Source organism: Pristiophorus japonicus, chromosome 10 (genome assembly GCF_044704955.1).
Source record: "Pristiophorus japonicus isolate sPriJap1 chromosome 10, sPriJap1.hap1, whole genome shotgun sequence".
Taxonomy (NCBI): domain Eukaryota; kingdom Metazoa; phylum Chordata; class Chondrichthyes; family Pristiophoridae; genus Pristiophorus; species Pristiophorus japonicus.
The window spans coordinates 58,858,632-58,881,325 of record NC_091986.1 but is presented as its reverse complement, the minus strand read 5'-3'; the positions used below and the strand labels follow the sequence as shown (position 1 = coordinate 58,881,325).

At 46.2% G+C, this 22,694-nt stretch overlaps 1 long non-coding RNA gene across 1 annotated transcript in view; it reads left to right on the top strand.

Annotated features, from left to right (window-relative positions):
- The first annotated feature begins 18,894 nt into the window (after positions 1-18,894).
- The window catches only part of LOC139274739 (uncharacterized), a 42,915-nt gene continuing 39,115 nt past the window's right edge, over positions 18,895-22,694 (top strand). The window contains exons 1-2 of the long non-coding RNA XR_011595582.1: positions 18,895-18,942; positions 19,704-19,857. This is a non-coding gene — a long non-coding RNA (uncharacterized lncRNA). The remainder of the gene's footprint in view (positions 18,943-19,703; positions 19,858-22,694) is intronic.

Below are 22,694 nucleotides of genomic sequence, written 5' to 3'. Positions count from 1 at the left end.
AAGCTTCTGACCACCATCACTACGCACAAGGGGCTATACGTTTACAACAGGTGTCTGTTTGGCATTCGTTCAGCAGCCGCTATCTTCCAGAGGAACATGGAAAGCTTGCTTAAATCCATCCCTGGAACAATCGTATTCCAAGATGACATCCTAATCACGGATCGAGACACCGAGGAACACCTCCACAACCTAGAAAAGGTGCCAAGCCGACTGGACTGGGTAGGCTTGCAACTAAAGAAGTCCAAGTGTGTGTTTTTGGCCCCAGAGGTCGAGTTTTTGGGCAGGACGGTTGCCGCAGACGGGACCCGGCCTACCGAATCCAAAATGGAGGCAATTGTAACTAACTGAGTTACACTGGTGCAAATTGATTGGAGAAACTGTAGTTTTTCCAACTTAGGCCAAAAAGAACAGCCTGCTCCAAAAAAAATGGCACAAATCACTGGGAAAAATTGAACGCAATGAAAGTAATGCTAAATCTTTAAAAATCACTGCTTAGAACTCAGCTTGAATCTTTCTTTTTCCCTCCCTTCCCTTCCCTTCTCTCGCTTCCTCCAACCAAGCTGTACCAGTACAGCGACAACACTGGCATCTATCCAACAATGTGGAAAACTACGCAGATATGTTCTGTCTACAAGAAGCAGGACAAATCCAATCCGACCAATTAGCACCCCATCAGTCTACTCTCAATCATCAGCAAAGTGATGGAAGGTGGTATCAACAATGCTATCAAGCGGCACTTACTCGCCACTAACCTGCTCACTGATGCCCAGTTTGGTTTCCGCCAGGACCACTCGGCTCCGGACCTCATTACAGCCTTGGTCTAAACATGGAAAAAAGAGCTGAATTCCAAAAGTGAGGCGAGAGTGACTGCCCTTGACATCAAGGCAGCATTTGACAGAGTGTGGCATCAAGGAGCCCTGGTAAAACTGAAGTCAATGGGAAATGGGGGGAAAACTCTCCATTAGCTGGAGTCATACTTAGTACAAAGGAAGATGGTTGTGGTGGTTGGAGATCAATCATCACAGCCTCAGGACATCGCTGCAGGAGTTCCTCGGGGCAATGTCCTAGGTCCAACTATCATCAACTGCTTCATCAATGACCTTCCTTCCATCACAAGGTCAGCAGTGGGAATGTTCACTGATGACTGCAGTGTTCTGTACCATTCACATCTCCTCAGATAATGGAGCAGTCCATGCCCGCATGCAGGAAGACCTGGACGCTGATAAATGGCAAGTAACATTCATGCAACACAAGTGCCAGGCAATGACAATATCTAACAAGCGAGAGTCTAACCACCTCCCTTTGATATTCAATGGCATTACCATTGCCTAATTCCCCACCATCAACATCCTGGGGGTCACATTGACCAGAAACTTAACTAGACCAGCCACATAAGTACTGTGGCAACAAGAGCAGGTCAGAGGCTGAGTATTCTGCAGCAAGTGTCTCACCTCCTGACTCCCCATAGCCGTTCCACCATCTACACGGCCCAAGGCAGGAGTGTGATGGAATACACTCCACTTGCCTGGATGAGTGCAGCTCCAACAACACTCAAAAAGCTTGACACCATTCAGGAAAAAGCAGCCCGCTTGATTGGCACCCCATACACCACTTTAAACATTCACTCCCTCCATCACCGACGTACCATGGCTGCAGTGTGCACCATATACAATATTATGTCTGTAAGCACTCTTGTAATGACTCCACGAGGCAGGGTATTGTACTTGAACTGTGGTGACCTTAGTCCATTTATTACAACTCCTGAGTAAGGGTACAGCATGGTGAGCTCCCTGTTATACCTGGTTACCTGTTGTGTACAGGCGACCCCGAGGTCTCCATCAGTTGCACCCTCTGGTAGTACAAGCGTAGTGTATACAGTGTGAAGGTATCCAGTAGCTCAACACCTGCATGTGCATACATGTACAGAAAGAACAAAAAAAAACATAGGATTAATGACATCACTATTTGGGTTCTGCAGTAGTGGAACAAGTACATTTTACAGGTAAGGTACATACGTGGTATCACAGTCTTGCCCCTGGGTTGTGTAGGTGCAGTTGGGTGAGGACGCTAGTTTCAGAGTGACCGGACTGTGTCCAGGTTGTCTGATGGAAGCACTGCGCCCCCTGCCAGCTGGGTGGGCTCGGATCGCTCACCTGGCTGAGTCTCAGGGCCTTTGCAATTGCCTAGTGGTGGGCAGAGCCACAGGAGTTTGTGGCCTCCCTGTCCTCCTTTGAGAGCTGTGGTGTCTCTTTGCTGCCCCTCAGCGATAGTGGGAGCCTGGTCATCCCAGGTCCCGTCGGGAGGGCTAGAGGGTGCTAGCCTCTTGCTCCCGGTACTAGCCCTGGTGGCCAGAGAGGTAGAGCCGATCAGGGGCAGGGTACCGGTAGCGGTGCCTTTGCCGTTCGCTGGCCCTGCAGCTGGTATGCTCCCTCTGTGTGTGGCCATGCTCCCTGGGGCATCACGTTGGTCCCGGAAGCGCAGGTTAAATGGTCTGGTAGCCCGCTGGACCTGGGTGCTTCCGACGGGAGGTTGCCCTTGGTTTTGTCGGCATCGCACATTATTACTTCGTTTACTCTCACAATATATTGGTTCCGACCACAATCGCCCGAATTATCATAGTTAGTTACATTTACAAACTTGAAATTGTCAGTTACATCTTTTACATATGTATCACCGTCATCGTTGTATAAAGAGTGGAACTGTCCATTTAATTGTGATGGGTTGCCGGTCTCCTTTAAGAGGGCCTTGCAATCTTTACCCCAATCCGGTTTGCTGCTCGGCATCACGTGTTGCTCCATCAACGCTGCCCCTCATGGTCTGGCCGCCGCCATCTTTACTTCAGGCACTTCGCCTCGTGGTTCGGGCGCCATCTTCTTTCTCTCCACGAGGTAGGCTGCGGTGATCCTTTTCTCCACAGGTTCTGCCATAGAAGCAGGGAAGTTGCCTTCTGCGCCGATTTCCTTCCTCCGGAGCCCTGCCACTGGAGCCTGGAAGGTGAGGTCGGGTCGTTTCGGCTAGATCATCTTGCCATTGGGTTGAGCGGTCTGGGTTGTCTCCACGCAGTCGAGTTGAGCAGCTGGTTTTTCAGGTGCTGTGCTGGATCCAACTTCGGGGCAGTAGAGGACGTCGATCACTGGAGGTTGGAAGTTTTCCCAGCTCCAACAGATCCTTTTCATCCATCTTCTTCCTAACAGCATTGGGCCATCACCAGCAATGATCCATAAAGGTAACTTCTGCATCACGCCATCATGGGACACCTGGACATCCACTCTGCCAACGACTGGGATGGTGTCGTTTGTGTAGGTAAGCAGCTTCACTTGGTTCGGGACCATTTTAGGTCGTTCGATTGGATGTCCCAGAGTTTCTCAAAGGCCACTTGATTCTTCAGTGACTGGCTCACCCATGTCCACCTCCATCGTTATTGGAACAACATAGAAACATAGAAAATAGGTGCAGGAGTAGGCCATTCGGCCCTTCGAGCCTGCACCGCCATTCAATGAGTTCATGACTGAACATGCAACTTCAGTACCCCATTCCTGCTTTCTCGCCATACCCCTTGATCCCCCTAGTAGTAAGGACTACATCTAACTCCTTTTTGAATATATTTAGTGAATTGGCCTCAACAACTTCCTGTGGTAGAGAAGTCCACAGGTTGACCACTCTCTGGGTGAAGAAGTTTCTCCTCATCTCGGTCCTAAATGGCTTACCCCTTATCCTTAGACTGTGACCCCTGGTTCTGGACTTCCCCAACATTGGGAACATTCTTCCTGCATCTAACCTATCTAAACCCGTCAGAATTTTAAATGTTTCTATGAGATCCCCTCTTATTCTTCTGAACTCCAGTGAATACAAGCCCAGTTGATCCAGTCTTTCTTGATAGGTCAGTCCCGCCATCCCGGGAATCAGTCTGGTGAACCTTCGCTGCACTCCCTCAATAGCAAGAATGTCCTTACTCAAGTTAGGAGACCAAAACTGCACACAATACTCCAGGTGTGGCCTCACCAAGGCCCTGTACAACTGTAGTAACACCTCCCTGCCCCTGTACTCAAATCCCCTCACTATGAAGGCCAACATGCCATTTGCTTTCTTAACCGCCTGCTGTACCTGCATGCCAACCTTCAATGACTGATGTACCATGACACCCAGGTCTCGTTGCACCTCCCCTTTTCCTAATCTGTCACCATTCAGATAATAGTCTGACTCTCTGTTTTTACCACCAAAGTGGATAACCTCACATTTATCCACATTATACTTCATCTGCCATGCATTTTCTCACTTACCTAACCTATCCAAGTCACTCTGCAGCCTCATAGCATCCTCCTCGCAGCTCACACTGATTTCAACGTTGATTTCAACTTCCATTTTCAACGGGGAACTCTCAGTGGGTCACACTCCGTACACCTTATCGTGGGTCTGAGCTGCCTCACGGACTCGCTCTTCATCGTCGCTGAAGTCCGGATGATCGGCCAACTCTTCATCGACTCGGTGAGTACGAATTCTCCTGCACATTCACTGGAGGTGGCCCTTCGTGTTACAGCCCTTGCATGTATAGTCTTTATAGTGGCACTGGTGGGCCCTGTGATTTCCTCCACAGTGTCAACATGGGGTTAGCCGGTTGGCCCCATGTGGCAGACTCAGGGTTGCGGGACTCGGTGTTCTGTTCTCTCTCCTCTGAGAGAGACTGCGTTCAGCAGCCCTGCCTCTAAAAGGCGCCAGTTGGTTAACAGTACTTGCCGGGTTAGAGTCCTGGGGGTGAGTCATAGGCCGAGATCATGAACACCTGGCTCACGTTAATTGCCTTCTGTAGGGTGGCTGTGGTGTCCGCAGAGAGCAGCCTGTGGAGAAGGCCCTCGTGGCCGATTCCAATAACGAAGATGTCCCGCAGCGTTTCGGTGAGGTGGTCGCCAAAATCACACGATGCAGCCAATCATCTGAGGTCTGCAGCATATTTTGCGATTTCTTGGTCTTCGGGCCGCCGGTGGGTGTAGAACTGGTGTCTGGCTGTGAGGGTGCTCTCTTTAGGTTTGAGTTGTTCCTGTATCAGCGTTAGGAACTCCTCATATGTTTTGGTTGTTGTCTTCACTGGGGCTAGCAAGTCCCTGACGAGGCCATAGACGGTGGGCCCATAACTGCTGAGCAGGATAGCTCTGCGCTTATCAGCCAGCGAGGTCGGGTTGTCTTCCGCCAAGTCATTCGCAATGAAGAAGTGGTCGAGACTTTCCACAAAGGTCTCCCAATCATCCCCGTCGGCGAATTGTTGAAACGTGCCAAGGTTAGCCATTTTCGCTTGGAAATTCGTAATCTCGTCGCCAGTTATTGTGTCTATAAGCACTCTAGTAATGACTCCACGAGGCAAGGTATTGTACCTGAACTGTGGTGACCCTAGTCTATTTATTACAACTCCTGAGTGAGGGTACAGCATGGTGCGCTCCCTGTTATACCGGGTTACCTGTCGTATACAGGTGACCCCGAGGTCTCCACCAGTTGCACCCTCTGGTGGTACAAGTATAGTGTATACAGTGTGAAGGTACATTCAGTAGTCTTATGTAACTGTTCATTGAGTGTACAGATAGTATACTTATGTTATACATACACAACATACAAGATGCACTGCAGCACCTCACAAACCTGTGACTTCTACCACCTAGCTGGACAAGGGCAGTAAGTGCATGGGAGACCATCACTCCAAGTTCCCCTACACACTATCCTGACTTGGAAGTATATCGCCATTCCTTCATCACTGCTGGGTCAAAATTCTGGAACTCCCTCCCTTGACCACACGGACTGCAGGTTCAAGAACAGGGCTCACCACCATCTTCTCAAGGGCAATTAGGGGCGGGCAACAAATGCTGGCCTTGCCATCAACGTCCACATCCCATGAACGAATAGAAAATAAAGCTGGAGTAAAAAAAATAAGAAACGATTCCGAGTACAGTAAATATTTTGAAATGGTGTAAAATTATTGGTACATGATGGAATTTGAGACCTAAGCTGCGCCAAATTATCCATATGCAAATCTCTGGCATATTTCCATCTGATCAAAATTTCATATTTTATATATTCCTCAAAGAACAAACCAGAACATGAGCAGTCAAGAAAATCTGCCAAGAAAAAGGAAGAAACGGAAATCATTTTTATTGTTGTGTACTTAAATAAACAGACTAACTGAAACAGGAGAAGTGTAACTAGTTGTGTCCTTTTTCGCAACTCCCAAAATGGAGTCTCAAAACTAGTGTGAACCAGCATGTTTACAGCTGCCGCAGGGTCCTAATGCCTGCCGAGTGTCCTGTAACAAACACAGAGTATGAACACAACATATTTCCCCCCTTCTGAAAACACAGTTTATGAACAGACAAATCCTTGAGATAGCCAGTCCGTGTTCTGATACGCTGAAACCGGGCATGGAGCTTGCGGTGTTTGATTGAGGTTTTCAGTTGGGAAACATAATGGTGCCTCTGTTCCATCCTGCTGGTCCGTTGCCCTGCGAGATGGGATCAGTCTACGAGCATTTCATCGAGTTCCATATGAACTCCTAGGTGTGAGGGCTGAAAGTGAAGATGCAAACTTATGACTACGGTTTGGGCGCTTGATTCTGACCCAATCTCCGTTCTTCAGTTGGGGCTTTTGAGCGCGTCGTTTTGTGTCAGTGTACGACTTCGCTTTTTGTTGGCGTTCGAAATCTGGGATGTGAGTGTGGTTATCTTCATGCTAGGTTTGGCTGTGGGTTTGAGAATGTCCAGTAGCCAGCGAAGATTCCACCCAATTATGAGCTCAGCGAGTGTCTTCCCCGTTAGCGAGTGCTTTGTCGAACGGTATGTGCGGAGAATGGTTTGAACCGCTTCGTCGAATGTTTGGTCTGCTGCGAGGTTGGCTTTCAAACCCTCTTTGATGACACGGTTAAAACGCTCAATACCTCCGTTGCTTTGAGGATTGTACCGAACAATAAGGCGATGCTCGATAGCATGACAAGTGAGGAAATCTGCAAACTCGTCAGACACAAACTGTGGTCCAGTCAGTGATTATGACCTCTGGGAGGCCCCACTTCATGAACATACGTTGCAGAATATTCATGATCGTTGATGAGGTCACTGAACATGTTGTAGCGATTTCTGGCCATTTGGAATGCAGGTCATGTACTACAAGGAACTGCTGGTGCTGTGGTGCAACTTCAACTGGACCGAAGGTATCCAACTGAAGTTGTTGCTATGGTCCTTGTGGCCATGGAATGGGCTTCACTGGCGCTGGTCGGATGTTTGTGGCCTTTTCGCTCAGACTGCATACTTCGCAGGGTGAGACAAACTTCTCGATGCGAGTGTCAATCCCAGGCCACCATATTGAATTGTGACATCTCTGCTTCATGCAAACAATGCCAGGGTGTCCATCACGTGCCAATGAGAGAACGCGATGTCCAAGCCACTTGGGAATTACTGCTCTATCACCACGAGCGAGGCAGCCATCATTCCCAATGGAAAATTCAGCGCCATGTCTGTGGAATGTTTTCAGCTCTTCCGGAATTTGATTAGGCCAGTCAGTCTGGAGGAAGTGGTACACGTGCTGGAGCATAACATCACTCTGTGATTCGGTTTTGAGTTCGTCGCAGGAGACAAAGTTTCTGATGGACTGAGTGATGATTGATGTGACTTATGTGTTGTCATCTGTGAACAAGTCAGCACCAGAGTACAAAGCAGGTGTTGAACGACTGAGCATGTCAGCTACATGGTTGCGACTGCCAGCGATGTACTGTACATCAAATTTATACCGACGAAGGCGATCTGACCACTGGCTGATCCAGTGGTCTGTGCCCAGATCCAGTTGTGGCGAGTAGCGTAGTTAGCGCTTGATGATCCATATGGAGGGTAAATTTCCTGCCATAGATGTAGATGTGCCAATGTTCACATGCGTAGATGCAAGCGAGTGCTTCGTGTTCCCCTGTAGAGTATTTGCGTTCTGCAGACGAGAGCGTGTGAGAGGCGAAGGCTACTGGGCATACCAGGCCGTCAATCTATTGCGAGAGCACAGCACCCAAGGTGGTGCCTGATGCATCCGTGGTGACGTATGTAGTGGCATTCGGATCAAAGTGCGCAAGGGATAGGAGGGGATGTGATTTTCTCCTTAAGCGTGGTGAATGCCTGAGCCTGGGAATCTGTCCATTCCCAAGGGACGTTCTTGCGCAGCAACATGCAAAGTGATTCGGCAATGTGCGCTTGGTGCAGGACGAACTTCAGATAGAAGTTGCAAGTGCTGAGGAATGATGAAAGTTCTTTGATGTTGGTAGCCTCCTGCATTCGCTGGATCGCGTCAATGTTGTCATGCGTCGGCTTGACACCTTGTGCTCTGACTCTGTAGCTCAGAAAGTTTATTTCTACAGCAGCAAATGTACACTTATCGACATTAAGTGTAATGTTATGTGTAACAAGTCTAGCCATAACTGCATGAAGTCGCTGGTCATGTTCTTCCATTGTCTGTCCATGGATGACGATATCATCAAGCAGATTCAGGGCTCTCTGCTAACATAGTAGTGACAATATTCTGAAATGCACTTGGTGCGGAAGATAGTCTGTAGGACATGCGTCGATACTGATACAGACCATCATGCGTCGTAAATGCTGTTAGCGGAGTGCTGTCCTCCGCAAGGGGTATTTGCAGGTAACTGCGGCGCATGTCGAGTTTCATAAAAACTATTGAGCCGTGGAACTCTGAAGACAGTTCGTCGATGGTAAGAAGAGAGGACTTGTCGGGGATGATGGCCTTGTTGACCTCTTTCAGTTGATGCATAGGCAGATCTCCCCATTTTTATGCCAAGCAATGAATAAGTTCGACATCCAGGGTGAGGAGTCGATGCTCTCAATGACTCCCTGAGATTCAAGTCGCATTAATTCTGTGGTTACTTGGTCGTGAATCGTGAATGAGAGACGGCGAAGTCGCTGCGTAACCAATTTGACGGAAGGGTCAACGCGGGCATAATGGCAGAATTTTGTTGTCACTCCAAACCCTGTGAAGTTTGAGGGATACTGCTTGTCAAAGTTCACCGGTTGGGTCATAAACTTTGAACCCAAGCTTGTCAAAAAGGTCAACACCCTTCAGGCTTCGTCCCTTCGCGACATAGAAACATAGAAATCTACAGCGCAGAAGGAGACATTTCAGCCCATCGAGTCTGCGTGGCCGACAAAGAGCCACACGGCCCTTGGTCAGCAGCCCTGAAGGTTACATGTAAATCTATGAACAATGAATAATTGCAGAAAGGTAAATAGCATCCGGCCCAAACCAGTTCCCCCCATACAACTGGGATACCCCATGCATCGCAACATTTTACAGTTCATTCCAACCAGGCCAATTGGGGAAAAAGATCTGGGAAACTAATCCAGGAGATCACTCTGGCCGTATTTGATTACCTGAAGTACTTACCATCGTATCTGCCCCAGCCAACAAGAGGTTATCCAGGCTAATCCCACTTACTAGCTCTAGGACCGTAACCCTGCAGGTTGCAACACTTCAAGTGCCCATCCAAGCATATTTTAAATGTGGTGAGGGTTTCTGCCTCTACCACCCTTCCAGGCAATGAGTTCCAGGCCCCTACAACCCTCTGCATGAAGAAGCTTCCCCTCAAATCACCTCTTAAAACTTCCACCAATCACTTTAAAACTATTCCTCCTCGTAATTGACCCCTCCAAGGGAAATAGGCCCTTCAAATATATCCAGGCCCCTCAAAATGTTATACACCTCAATGAGGTCACCTCTCCGTCTCCTCTGTTCCAAGAAGAACAAACCCAGCCTATCCAATCTGTTCCCATAGCTAAGATTCTCCATTCCAAGCAGCATCCTTGTAAATCTCCTTTGCACTCTCTCCAGTGCAATCAGGTCCTTCCTATATACGGTGACCAGAACTGCACGCAGTAAGTACCTCCAGCTGTGGCCTAACTAAAGTATTATACAATTTAAGCATAACCTCCCTGCTCTTGTATTCTATGCCTCGGCCAATAAATGCAAGCATTCCGTATGCCTTCTTAACCACCTTATCCACCTGGCCTGCTACTTTCAGGGATCTGTGGACAAGCACTCCAAGGTCCCTTTGTTTAGCCCTCCCCAAGTGCACTACCTCACATTTCTCCGAATTAAATTCCATTTGCCACTGTTCTGCCCACCTGACCAGTAGATTGATATCCTCCTGCAATCCATGACTTTCCTCTTCATTATCAACCACACAGCCAATTTTAGTGTCGTCTGCAAACTTCTTAATCATACCCCCATATTCAAATCTAGATCATTGATGTATACCACAAAAAGCAAGGGACCCAGTACTGAGCCCTGCGGAATCCCACTGGAAACATCCTTCCAGACAGAAAAACATCCATTGACCACAACCCTTTGCTTCCTACCTCCAAGCCAATTTTGGATCCAACTTGCCACTTTGCCCTGGATCCCATGGGCTTTTACCTTCGTGACCAGTCTACCATGTGGGACCTTATCAAAGGCTTTGCTAAAGTCTATATACACTACATTGTACGCACTACCCTCATCGACCCTCTTGGTTACCTCCTCGAAAAATTCCATCAGGTTAGTCAAACACAATCTTCCCTTAACAAATCCGTGCTGACTGTCCCTGATTAATCCTTGCATTTCTAAATCCTGTCCTTCAGGAATTTTTCCAATAATTTTCCCACCATTGAGGTTAGGCTGACAGGCCTGTAATTACTCGGCCTATCCCTTTCTCCCTTCTTAAACAAGGGTTCCACATTATCAATCCTCCAGTACTCCCGCACCATGCCTAAAGCCAAAGAGGACTGGAAAATGATGCTCAAGGCCGCTGCTATTTCTCTTTTGCTTCGCTCAACAGTCTGGGATGCATTTCATCCAGGCCTGGGGACTTATCCACTTTCAAAGCTGCTAAACCACTTAGTACCTCCTTTCTCACAATGTTTATTTCATCCAGAATTTCACACTCCTCCTCGATAGCATTATCTGCACTGCCCCTTTCCTTTGTGAAAACAGACGCAAAGTATTCATTAAGAACCATTCCAATAGCTCCTGCCTCCACACAAAGATTACCCTCATGGTGTCTAATAGGCCCTACCCTTTCCTTAGTTATCCTCTTACTCTTAATATATTTATAAAACATCTTTGGGTTTTCCTTAATTTTACTTGCCAAGAATTTTTCATGCTCTCTCTTAGCATTCCTAATATCCTTTTTAATTTTACCTCTGAACTTTCTATATTCCTCCCGAGATTCTATAGTATTTAGCCGTCGGTATATGACATACGCTTCCATTTTTTTCTTTATCCTTCCCTGTAAGTCCCTAGACATCCAGGGGGCTCTAAAATTGTTTTTCACACCCTTTTTCTTTAAGGCACATGTTTGGCCTGAGCCTTCCGGATCTCCTCCTTGGATGCCTCCCACTGTTCCGACACTGATTTACCTACAAGTAGCTGTTTCCAGTCCACTGTGGCCAAATCATTTCTCAACTTAGTAAAGTTAGCTTTCCCCCAATTTGGGACTTTTAATCCTGGTCTATCCTTGTCCTTATCCATAACTAACTTGAATCTGACTGAATTATGTTCACTGGCACCCAAGTACTCTCCCACTGATACCCCTTCCACCTGCCCAGTTTCATTCCCCAAAACTAAATCCAGAACCGCCCCTCCCGTGTTGGGCTTGTTACACACTGACTAAAAAAGTTCTCTTGAATGCATTTTAATAATTCAACACCCTCTATTCCCTTCACACTATATTTGTCCCAATCAATATTAGGATAGTTGAAATCCCCTACAATTACTGCCCTATGGTTTTAGGACGTCACATAAATTTGCCTATATATTTGCTCTTCAATCTCTCTCCCACTGTTTGGGGATCCCAGCAGTGTGATTGTCCCGTTTTTTGTTTTTCAGATCGACCCATATGGCCTCATTTCCCCATCCCTCTAACCTATCATTCCTCCTCACAGCTGTAATAGTTTATTTAATCAATGCCGCGACCCTCTCCCTTTTTACCCCCTCTCTGTCTTGGGTCTAAAAATTCTCTTACCAGGAATATTTAGCTGCCAAACCTGCCCTCTTTCAGCCATGTCTCTGTAATGGCTAAAATGTCATACTCCCAAGTGTCTACCTGTGCTCTCAGCTCATAGAAACATAGAAAATAGGTGCAGGAGTAGGCCCTTCGAGCCTGCACCACCATTCAATATGATCATGGCTGATCATGCAACTTTCGTACCCCATTCCTGCTTTCTCTCCATACCCCTTGATTCCTTTAGCTGCAAGGGTCATATCTAACACCCTTTTGAATATATCTAACGAACTGGCCTCAACAACTTTCTGTGGTAGAGAATTCCACAGGTTCATAATTCTCTGAGGAGAAGTTTCTCCTCATCTTGGTCCTAAATGACTTACCCCTTATCCTTAGACTGTGACCCCTGGTTCTGGACTTCCCCAACATTGGGAACATTTTTCCTGCATCTAACCTGTCCAATCCCGTCAAAATTTTATATGTTTCTATGAGATCCCCTTTCATTCTTCTAAATTCCAGTGAATATAAGCCTAGTCGATCCAGTCTTTCTTCATATGTCAGTCCTGCCATCCCGGGAATCAGTCTGGTGAACCGTCGCTGCACTCCCTCAATAGCAAGAATGTCCTTGCTCAGATTAGGAGACCAAAACTGCACACAATACTCAAGGTGTGGCCTCACCAAGGCCCTGTACAACTGTAGTAAAACCTCCCTGCTCCTATACTCAAATCCTCTCGCTATAAAGGCCAACATGCCATTTGCCTTCTTCACCACCTGTAGCTGCATACCAACTTTCAATGACTGATGTACCATGACACCCAGGTCTCGTTGCACCTCCCCTTCTCCGAATCTGTCACCATTCAGATAATATTCTGCCTTCCTGTTTTTGCCACCAAAGTGGATAATATCACATTTATCTACATTATACTTCATCTGCCATGCATTTGCCCACTCACCTAACCTGTACAAGTCACCCTGCAGCCTCTTAGCATCCTCCTCACAGCTCACACTGCCATCCAGCTTAGTTTCATCTGCGAACTTGGAGATATTACTCTCAATTCCTTTGTCTAAGTCATTGATGTATATTGTAAATAGCTGGGGTCCTCGCGCTGAACCTTGCGGTACCCCACTAGTCAATGCCTGCCATTCTGAAAAGAACCCGTTTATTCCCACTCTTTGCTTCCTGTCTGCCAACCAGTTCTCTATCCACGTCAATACATTACCCCAAATACCATGTGCTTTAATTTTGCACACCAATCTCTTGTGTGGGACCTTGTCAAAAGCATTTTGAAAGTCTAACTACACTACATTCACTGGTTCTCCCTTGTCCACACTGCTAGTTACATCCTCAAAAAATTCTAGAAGATTTGTCAAGGATGATTTCACTTTCATAAATCCATGCTGACTTGGACCGATCCTGTGACTGGTTTCCAAATGCGCTGCTATTACATCTTTAATAATTGATTCCAATATTTTCCCCACTACCGATGTCAAGCTAACCAGTCTATAATTCCCTGTTTTCTCTCTCCCTCCTTTTTTAAAAAGTGGGGTTACATTAGTTACCCTCCAATACATAGGAACTGATCTAGAGTCTATAGAATGTTGGAAAATGACCACCAATGCATCCACTATTTCTAGGGCCACTTCCTTAAGTACTCTGGGATGTAGACTATCAGGCCCTAGGGATTTATCGGCCTTCAATCCCATCAATTTCGCTAACACAATTTCCTGACAAATAAAGATTTCCTTCAGTTTCCCCTTCTTGCTAGACGCTCGGTCCCCTAGTATTTCCAAAAGGTTATTGGTGTCTTCCTTCGTGAAGACAGAACCAAAGTATTTGTTCAATTGCTCTGCCATTCCTTTGTTCCCCATTATAAATTCACCTGATTCTGACTGCAAGGGACCTACATTTGTCTTCACTAATCTTTTTCTCTTCACATATCTATAGAAGCTTTTGCAGTCATTTTTTATGTCCCTGTTTATTCGCTATATTCCTTGCATTGAAGTATATACCATTTAGCACAGGAAGACCTCCTTGATTACTACTTGCTAACCCTCGATTCCTCTGTCTTACAGATTCACTTTCTACATTCTTGCTTTCCAATTTCAGCTTTACTTCCTTCCCTATTGAATTTGTTCTCAGGTTCCCATCTCCCTCCCAAACTAGTTTAAACTCTCCCCAACAGCACTAGCAAATCTCCCCGCGATGATATTCGTCCCAGCGTTGTTAAGGTGTAACACGTCCTGTTTGTACAGATCCCATCTCCCCCAGAAGCAGTCCCAATGCCTCAGGAATTTAAAGCTCTCCATCCTACACCAATTCTCCACCTATGTGTTCATCCTAGCGGGACATCTAGATAGGAATAGTGCAATCAAGCAGACGCAACATGGATTCATGAAGGGGAAATCATGTTTAACTAATTTACTAGAATTCTTTGAGGATATAACGAGCATGGTGGATAGAGGTGTACCGATGGATGTGGTGTATTTAGATTTCCAAAAGGCATTCGATAAGGTGCCACACAAAAGGTTACTGCAGAAGATAAAGGTACGCGGAGTCAGAGGAAATGTATTAGCATGGATAGAGAATTGGCTGGCTAACAGAAAGCAGAGAGTCGGGATAAATGGGTCCTTTTAGGGTTGGAAATCGGTGGTTAGTGGTGTGCCACAGGGATTGGTGTTGGGACCACAACTGTTTACAATATACATAGATGACCTGGAAGAGGGGACAGAGTGTAGTGTAACAAAATTTGCAGATGGCACAAAGATTAGTGGGAAAGCGGTTTGTGTAGAGGACACAGAGAGGCTGCAAAGAGATTTAGATAGGTTAAGCGAATGGGCTAAGGTTTGGCAGATGGAATACAATGTCGGAAAGTGTGAGGTTATCCACCTTGGGAAAAAGAACAGTAAAAGGGAATATTATTTGAATGGGGGAAATTACAACATGCTGCGGTGCAGAGGGACCTGGGGGTCCTTGTGCATGAATCCCAAAAAGTTAATTTGCAGGTGCAGCAGGTAGTCAGGAAGGCGAATGGAATGTTGGCCTTCATTGCGAGAGGGATGGAGTACAAAAGCAGGGAGGTCCTGCTGCAACTCTATAGGGTATTGGTGAGGCCGCACCTGGAGTACTGCGTGCAGTTTTGGTCACCTTACTTAAGGAAGGATGTACTAGCTTTGGAGGGGGTACAGAGACGATTCACTGGGCTGATTCTGGAGATGAGGGGGTTACCTTATGATGATAGATTGAGTAGACTGGGTCTTTACTCATTGGAGTTCAGAAGGATGAGGGGTGATCTGATAGAAACATTTAAAATAATGAAAGGGATAGACAAGATAGAGGCAGAGAGGTTGTTTCTACTGGTTGGGGAAACTAGAACTAGGGGGTACAGCCTCAAAATACGGGGGAGCCAATTTAAAAGCGAGTTGAGAAGGAATTTCCTCTCCCAGAAGGTTGTGAATCTGTGGAATTCTCTGCCCAAGGAAGCAGTTAAGGCTAGCTCATTGAATGTATTCAAGTCACAGATAGATAGATTTTTAACCAATAAGGGAATTAAGGGTTACAGGGAGCGGGCGGGTAAGTGGAGCCGAGGCCACGGCCAGATCAGCCATGATCTTGTTGAATGGCGGAGCAGGCTCGAGGGGCTAGATGGCCTACTCCTGTTCCTAATTCTTATGTTTTTATGTTATCCTCTCTATCCTTCTATTCTTGTACTCATTAGCACATGGCACTGGTAGTAAGCCAGAGATTACAACTTTTGAGGTCCTACCCTTTAATGAAAGGAAAAGTTCTCCAATGTTATATTTGGAGTCTGAGTATTTGGGGTCTGAGTACGCATGTCGAGTGGAAGTTGCGGGCTGCAGTGGACAGTGTGTGAAATGGTTTTTGTACACCGTCTCGCTCAATATGGAGACTTTGGCTCCAAGGTCAATGCAGAGGCAAATGGGCGTGTCGTCAATGTTTACAGCACAGTCCTTGAATTTGCCCGAACCAATGTGCAAAATGTCACTAACAGTGTAAACCATACTGGGTTCATCACCACATGTCAAATATGCAGCAATGAGCGACAGACACTAGCAAAATGGTTCATTTTACCACATGCCAAGCATTTCTTCCCACGTGCAGGGCAGTTAGGACTCTTTGCTGAATGTGATTTGTCCCCACAGTTAAAGTACTGGAAGTTAGGCCCGCGATCTGTAGTGGGAGGCTTATTACTAGCCCTGGGTCTCTGCTGTGATTTCGCTGTCAACGAACGCCTTGCACATGGGCTGTAGCTGCAGTCTGCTGTACAGGGGGAGCAAGGGATCTGATCGCTTTTGTATCAGAAAGCGTGGATTCGATTTGGATGGCCAAATTAGTTGTTTTATCCGATGTCAATTTGTCATTTCAGAAGGCTTTCGACAAGGTCCCACACAAGAGATTAATGTGTAAAGTTAAAGCACATGGGATTGGGGGTAGTGTGCTGACATGGATTGAGAACTGGTTGTCAGACAGGAAGCAAAGAGTAGGAGTAAATGGGGACTTTTCAGAATGGCAGGCAGTGACTAGTGGGGTACCGCAAGGTTCTGTGCTGGGGCCCCAGCTGTTTACACTGTACATTAACGATTTAGACGAGGGGATTAAATGTAGTATCTCCAAATTTGCGGATGACACTAAGTTGGGTGGCAGTGTGAGCTGCAAGGAGGATTCTATGAGGCTGCAGAGCGACTTGGATAGGTTAGGTGAGTGGGCAAATGCATGGCAGATGAAGTATAATGTGGATAAATGTGAGGTTATCCACTTTGGTGGTAAAAACAGAGAGACAGACTATTATCTGAATGGTGACAGATTAGGAAAAGGGCAGGTGCAAAGAGACCTGGGTGTCATGGTACATCAGTCATTGAAGGTTGGCATGCAGGTACAGCAGGCGGTTAAGAAAGCAAATGGCATGTTGGCCTTCATAGCGAGGGGATTTGAGTACAAGGGCAGGGAGGTGTTGCTACAATTGTACAGGGCCTTGGTGAGGCCACACCTGGAGTATTGTGTACAGTTTTGGTCTCCTAACCTGAGGAAGGACATTCTTGCTATTGAGGGAGTGCAGCGAAGGTTCACCAGACTGATTCCCGGGATGGCGGGACTGACCTATCAAGAAAGACTGGATCAACTGGGCTTGTATTCACTGGAGTTCAGAAGAATGAGAGGGGACCTCATAGAAACGTTTAAAATTCTGACGGGGTTAGACAGGTTAGATGCAGGAAGAATGTTCCCAATGTTGGAGAAGTCCAGAACCAGGGGACACAGTCTAAGGATAAGGGGGAAGCCATTTAGGACCGAGATGAGGAGGAATTTCTTCACCCAGAGAGTGGTGAACCTGTGGAATTCTCTACCACAGAAAGTTGTTGAGGCCAATTCACTAAATATATTCAAAAAGGAGTTAGATGAAGTCCTTACTACTAGGGGAATCAAGGGGTATGGTGAGAAAGCAGGAATGGGGTACTGAATTTGCATGTTCAGCCATGAACTCATTGAATGGCGGTGCAGGCTAGAAGTGCCGAATGGCCTACTCCTGCACCTATTTTCTATGTTTCTATGTCATTCCCCATTAGCAAGCGTTCCCGAATTTGGGGGATCGTTGTTTTCTCAATAATTTGATCCCTGATCACTTCCTCCTGTGACTGCTCCAAAGTTACACGTAGAGCCCAGTTCAGTTAATGTAATGATATCATCATCATAGGCAGTCCTTCGGAATTGAGAAAGACTTGCTTCCACTCCTGAAGTGAGTTCTTTGGTGGCTGAACAGTCCAGTACGAGAACCACCGACTCTGGCACAGGTGGGACAGATAGTTGTTGAGGGAAGCAGTGAGTGGGACTGGTTTGCCGCACGCTCGTTCCGCTGTCTGCACTTGATTTCTGCATGCTCTCAGCATTGAGACTCGAGGTGCTCAGCGCCCTCTCGGATGCACATCCTCCACTTCGGGCGGTCTTGGGCCAGGGACTCGCAGGTGTCAGTGGGGATGTTGCACTTTATCAGGGTATACTGTTTGATTGGTTCACCGTTCCCTTGTCCCTTTGACAAAAATTGTATCTCTCCATCATGATACTTTCCTTTGGCCCAAAATATTTCTCTAGGGTGCTTACCGCTTTGTCGTAGGACTCCGTGTCTTCGATTTGACCTTCGCGTTGGCCTTCGGTGCCGAGGCAGTGGATAAGTATTACACGGCAGTAAGCAGGTGTTGCGTTGTCGGCGTCTAATCCACTCACCATGATGTACGCAGAAAAGCTTTTTATCCATCTCGGCCACGGATGTGGAGAGGAAAGGCGGGGGGGTGGGGGCGTGTAGGGAGGTTAATTTGATTCATCTTCATTGGAAAATTATGTTGTGTACGTAAATACACAGACTAACTGAAACAAGTGTAATGTAACTAACTGTGTCCTTTAGAGCAACTCCCAAAATGGAGTCTCAAAACTAATATGAACCAGCATGTTTATAGAAATTGTGAATAGCTCCCGCAGGGTCCTAATGCCTGTCCAGTGTCCTGTAACAAACATTTAGAGTATGAACACAACAATCGTCAGCAAGCCAACTATAAACATGTAAAGTCTGTAAGAAAGACATTGGGCTGGATTTTCCTTTTAAATCGCCCCCACCCGATCCTTAGTCATGTTCCAGCGATTGCGTCTATTTCAACCGCCGGAATGCCGCTGGTGCTTGCACAGTCGGTTTTCGGATGCTCCATGTCGGCAGCGGCAAAGCGGTGCGGTAGCAAAGTGGAGCGGGCGGCCAAAGCGGGACCAAAGTCGGCGATCAGCTTTCCTGTATAAAGGAAAACTGAACCGCTAGCTGAAAGGAGTTGCAACGGTGGTCTGCGCATGCGCGGCCGTTCTCCCGCCTTTGCAGGGTGAAGTGAAGGGTGACTCCGCACATGGGCAGACAACAGAAGGACTGCACTTGTCAGTTGAAGCTGCAGAGGTTAGTGGGAGAGGAGCTGTGAGGGTTGGGTTAGTTTTTTTTTGAGTATTGTTCAGTATTTTGAGAATTATAATATTATAAAACAATATTAATCATAAAAGTAGTAATTAAAATAATAAATCTGAAAAATAATAATAATACATAATAATTAATTATTTACATTGAAACATATATATATACACACACATCAGCATACATTGCATATATATACCAACCAACACAAGCGGAGAGGGAGTTAGGTGGGAGAAAAAGGACCACTCGTTTTTCGGAGGAAGCCCAGGAGGCATTGGTTGGCGAAGTGGAGGCGCGTTGGCATCAACTAACACGGGGTGGGCGAGGTAAACCGTCACCGTTTATCTATCAGCGCTTATGGTGAGAGATTGCTGAGGCGGTGTCCTCCGTCGTGCCTGTGATGCGGGGGCCGAACCAGTGCCGCAAATGGTGGAATGACATAATTTGGATCTGCGAGAGTAAGCACGAACTTTTATCATGCATTGATGATTTACTCTTGAATAGTGACAAGTTTTATGATGTTGTAAAGCTTGGTGTAATTTTTATTTCCCATCATCAATCTCAATTTTTAGCGATCTGTATGTTAATGTGTTCATCATGCAGCATTTGCATGCTAACAAAACTTAAATCGTGCACTCGTTGATGGGGTTGGTTAATTGGGGATGTGAACCAATATTTTGTGTATGTATGTATGTATTCTGTATTACGAGCTGTCAAATTAGTTCACACATTTTTCCTCACCTTTGCAGAAGAAAGTAGCCAGCAATAGGACGGAGCTCCGCAAAACGGGCGGGTCCGCCCAACACTATTCCTCTCATGGACCTGGAGCAACGCGCTGCAGCCCTGACGGGGGCATACAATCGCAGCACCATTTTGTTGGTGATGAACCAGTTCTCCCGCAAGGTAACTCTCCATAATCCCTGGACTGTACTGCGGTCATCTAATTCATCTAATGGCAATATAATGTAGAATGTAATGTAATGGTGGGACCAAGAAATGTTGTTAGTTCTGATACGATTTTTGGTTTGATCACACTGCCACTTGGAAACCAAACTGTTTGGGACTCAAGTTTTGATGCAGAAACATAGAAACATAGAAATTTCCAGTGCAGAAGGAGGCCATTTCGGCCCATCGTGCCAAGCCAACCGACAAAGAGCCACATGGCTCTTGGTCAGCAGCCCTAAAGGTTACATATAAACCTATGAACAATGACGAAAGGCAAAGAGCACCCAGCCCAACCAGTCCGTCTCACACAACTATGTCTCCACTTATACTGAAACATTCAACACTCCAACCCAACCGGAACCATGTGATCTCCTGGGAGAGGCAAAAACCAGATAAAAACCTATTGTGTTCCAAACACAGATGAGGCTGCACACAGGGAGGTTAAAGTAACAGTGACCTCAGTCTTTAATAAGACACTCCAGAGTGAGGAACAGGCCTTAGGGGCCGGCTTATATACAGTGCTCCCAAGGGATACTGGGATCCCTTGGGACTTCAGGGGATGAGCTCCCTGGTAGCGGAACATGGGAGTGCATGCTTTACAGATACATAACATCACTCCCCCCGTCAAAGTCAAAGTGAAAACTATTTACAAGGTGGGGCGGTAGGGAGCCTTTCTTTCCCTGGTGGACCGCCTCGGTACAAATGTCTGTTCCGGTGTGTTGGCTGTGCCCTCGCTAGGCTGGCGTGTTGTTGGTCCTGCAGGGCTGCTAGGTGAGCCTGGCCTTGCTGGGCTGTTGGACGTGATGGGTTCGATTTCCTGGCCCGGCGTGGTGTCGTTGATCCTTTGGGTGTGTGTTGTGGGCTCGAAAAAGGTGGTGTCTGTGTGGATATCTGAACGGAATATATGGAATTAAGGACAGTAAAGTAAACGGGATATATGAAAATGTATAAGCCATGGAAGAATAGCTGGGAGAATGTCAGATTGCAAATAGTGCAACATCAGCATAGCTAACAGTCTGTCTCAAGGTTTCAAGTCACTAATCCTGCCAATAATATATAATTGTAACATGAAATACATCTGCAGAATTGCAAGGTCTCAGTAAATAGTCACACCATTAGATTGAAACATTTGGAGGCAATACTTGAGCTTTCAAGAAGAACATCTCATATAGATTGACTAATGAGTGTCTGAGTTAGACTGTCAATCCATTTGTATTTTGTTATCTGATTTCAAAACTGTATAACTGTTAACGCTTTACGATGTAACTTCACCTATCCGTAGGGAGTGTGTACGCTCTATCCAGAGAGTATATCTTCTGTCTGATAGGTCTTACTGGCCGGTAATAAAGACTGCTTTGTTCAAAGCACAAGAGGTATTCGACTCAGTAATTTTACTGAACCAGATTGAAGTAAAAGAATCCAGGAATTAACATTTGGTGTCAGAAGTGGGATCTCAACGGACGACTGCCGAAAACTTGCGAATTAAGAGCCAGACTAGCCTTGGACGAGACGAGGGGAAAGTGGCCACTGGAGTGAGTATGATTTCAATACTGCTCCAGTTTCCCCCGGTTTCAAAAGTCTGAGGAAAGTTTAGCCACTCGCTGGTTCTCAGGTAGTGTCTGAACGAGATCCAGGACAATCTGGTGAATACCTTTCAAACTTAGAATAGGGATAGAGATAGGGAAATTGTGCGATGACGCAAACCAAGCGGCGACTTGGAAAGATAGTTAGAGCTAGATAGGGATAGATGATCAATCATGGATCCAAAAAAAAAAAAAATTAATAGGAAAGAAAAGAGACTCTTGTGAATGTCTGTTTAAATGAGAAATGCTTCTGTGACTTTTACTGTAAAAAAAAGCCGGGGAGTTGTGGTTTGTTTTATCTCAAACAGAATGAAAGTTTGTTTTAACCCTTCGTAGTGTTGTCCTGTATGTGGGAAGTTTAAGAGTGTGAACCTTATTGAATTACGTATATTCGGATGATAAGTTGCGGAGCCAGGAAATGCCCAAAGGATAGATTTGTTAAAAAGAGAAAAAATTACATGGTCCCGGTGGTTTAAAAAAAGAAAAACTTGTTGAAAGAAAACATTCAGAGAAGGCACAGCAAAACAACTGAGAGGGATTCAAAAGGATTAAAAAAAAAATTATATTAAATAACACGACCTTGAGGCTGGAACAATTGAGATAACGAAAAGCAGTCCACAGCCTACGTGCCAGACTTCTCTCTAGTTATAAAAAAAAAGTAACGTACTAAATAGGTGCTGAAAGAAAAAAAAATGTTCTGAGATTTTAAATTATGAAAAATATAAAATCACTCCTGTCCAGTTGGCAGAAAAACTCCATTAAATTAGGGCTTTCATTGACTGATTGAATTTAAACTGCGCAGTAACGCGAAAGGATAGGGAAATTTGGAGACTAAAAGAAATTAATTGAGGCTCATAAGAAATCAAAATTAGAAAATTAGGCTCACAGGGAATAAAATGGGGATTTAAATAGAGGATAGGTGTTCAACTCAGGTACGACGAAGGGACCTTGAATATCACTTGGCCCGTCTAGGCTCTGATTGAATTAAAAAAAAAAAAACCCCGCAGCAACTCGGAAGGTAGGGCCGACGCGAACGCGCGGCCGAGAGGAGAAGGGCCGAAGCGAACGCGCAGTGACGTAAACGCGCAGTGAAGCGAACGCGCAGTGACGTCAACGCGCAGTGACGTAGACGCGCGGTGACGTAAACGCGCAGTGACGCCGACGCGTAGTGACGCAGAGGCGCAGGCAACGCGAATCGCGAAAGTCAGTGCT